At 32.5% G+C, this 2,500-nt stretch overlaps 1 protein-coding gene across 1 annotated transcript in view; it reads right to left on the bottom strand.

Annotated features, from left to right (window-relative positions):
- LOC122247516 (uncharacterized) overlaps window positions 1–2,500 on the bottom strand; it is a 13,484-nt gene that overhangs the window by 10,706 nt on the left and 278 nt on the right. The gene's annotated exons all lie outside the window — the stretch shown is intronic.

The following is a 2,500-nucleotide window of genomic DNA, read 5'->3' as shown; positions in this document are numbered from 1 at the left end:
TCCAGAGCTGGGCAGTGAAAATCAAACACTGTTGATGCTCTGTTAGTGTGACCTCTTGTAGGATAGGGAAGTTTCATTACAATGTCTTCCACTGCATGCGTGCAGATATCTTCTTTGTCAGGAAAGAAGAAAACTTTTCTATCATTCACAGAAAACCTGCTTCGAAAAAATGCTGTTTCCACCTCATCATCATCAGGGTCAAGCTGAATTATTTTGCCAACATAGAATTTAACAGCTTTCTTCCCAGGAAATTGAACTAAGATGTGATCATCCATTGCTAGATGTAACATCTTTGGAAATCTTAAAATCTGTCTCTCTTCACAGTCACTGTGGCTGTCACCGGCATCACTTGCATCATCACAAATGCAGTCACTGTCTGCACTTGTATCCGTTTCATTCAATCTTTCATCTCTGTTTTTTGTGGCTTTTTTAGCATCGATATGCTCTTTTTTTGCAGATGTAAACAAAACTTTCTTCGTTGTCAGATTTTTCTTTGATTTCTTTGCTTTCACCTCCTCCTCTATTGCCATTTAAACTGGGGTGTCAGTAAAAATTTGTGACTTTCCCTTTTTCCTTTTACTGGATCCAATTTTGAGACAACTTGCCCCACACCAAACTCTGAAGAAATAGGCCCAATTTCTCTAACAAGAGTCGAGGATTATCAAGGGAACTCAACTCCAATACAATAATAATACAAATGGATAAGAAAAACAATTAAATGATTTTCACAAAGAATAGTATGGAAATGTGCCTACCTTTTTCCAAAGGATCAACTTCGTGTTCAGGGTCAGCAAGAACAGTCAGAAGCAAAACACAGGAAACTTAACCACGAGTTGAAAGTGAAGAGTTTATTTCAGGAACGTGTCTAGGCTTCCCACCTTAAGGGTGGTAGCCACAGTGGATGCAAATGAGGCAGTTCTCTAAAAACGAGACTGTGACAACTTACCCCTGTGACAACGCGCCCCACTCTCCCCTATTATTATTATCCTTATCATTGTTGTTACCACGATTATGATGATAATTATCATTAGTAGTTATTGCTGTATCAGAGTTTGTTGTTGTTTTCATCATTATTTTCATCATTATTATCGTTGTTATTATCATTATTATTATAATCATTATCATTACTCTTATCATAATTCTATCACTGTGATGATCTCTGATTATTATCATAATCATAAGAATTCTCTTAATTATCATTATCATTAATATAATCTCCATTATTATTGTTATCGTAGTTATCATTATTATCATTATCATTAGTCCTAGAAGTTACAGTAGAAGTTATAGAAGTATGTTGCTGTTGTTGGTATAACTATCATTATCATCGTTATCATTATTATCATTGTTATTTTTATGATTATTGTAATCATCACTATTAATACTACTATTGCTACTGTTGATTTATTATCACCATTGTCATTAATATTACTACTATCATAACGACGGTAGTTAGACTTTCAGACGTAATACGGTGAAATAACTTTTTGAAGTTGCTATGAATGTATTTGCTATATGACTAGCATCACTATAAAAGCCAAACCCAATATTATTAACAGCTGACATTGATAACACATTATAATCTAGATGATTTACAGCCCAACCTCTTGAAAGTTAAAAAGAAAAAAGATTTAAGCTTACAGTACAAACAACACGTAAAGCACGGACAGCTTAATAATTTTTTTTTTTTGACTTTGGACTTCTTATTCCCTCCATAGGCCCACGCATCTCAAACAAAACCTTACAGGTATTGTTAACAAGTCAAACTATGTACTTTACTTGAGGTGGAGAAAATATAAGTATACAGTGTTTACATAACAAGAGATATAAGAGAAAAATGGGAATGGTGGCCGAATGGGTGTCCCGTTGACATTGAAAGTCGACGGTCTATGTTCAGTCTCGCCGTCGACCAACGTTTTTTTCGACTTTCAAGTGAGTTAAATTACGTCAGTATTCTAGATAAACGAATGCAGTGAAGATAGGTCTTGTCATCTTCATTGTCTAATGATGAAACTGCCTTCTCTGAACTTGGGGAAAATATAAGTAGTCAAATTTAATGTCTTCCGGGTCATACAGAAAGGGAACAGCTGTTACTCTAGAGGAAGTCCCTTCAATTTTTATTTTATGTTCCTCAAAATAATGTTTAGTCTGCTAGATATATTCTATATTTTTTCCTTTCTTTACTAACTCTATTCTGCAAAATTTGTTCCGGATTTTTAAATTATTTTTTATTTTTACTAGTCCTCTTAAAGGGCACATTATATCTTATTTGGAATACGAAGAGAATGTCTTCATTTGCACACACATATACACATATATGTATATATATATATATATATATATATATATATATATATATATATATATATGTATACATGTGTGTGTATATATATATATATATATATATATATATATATATATATATATATATATATATATATATATATATGTATGTATGTATCTATATATCTATATATCTAAATATGTGTGTGTGTGTGCG

This window comes from Penaeus japonicus, unplaced genomic scaffold, assembly GCF_977035675.1.
Source record: "Penaeus japonicus unplaced genomic scaffold, GWHDUDI00000001_assembly GWHDUDI00000038, whole genome shotgun sequence".
Taxonomy (NCBI): domain Eukaryota; kingdom Metazoa; phylum Arthropoda; class Malacostraca; order Decapoda; family Penaeidae; genus Penaeus; species Penaeus japonicus.
This window is presented reverse-complemented; position numbering and strand designations above follow the sequence as displayed.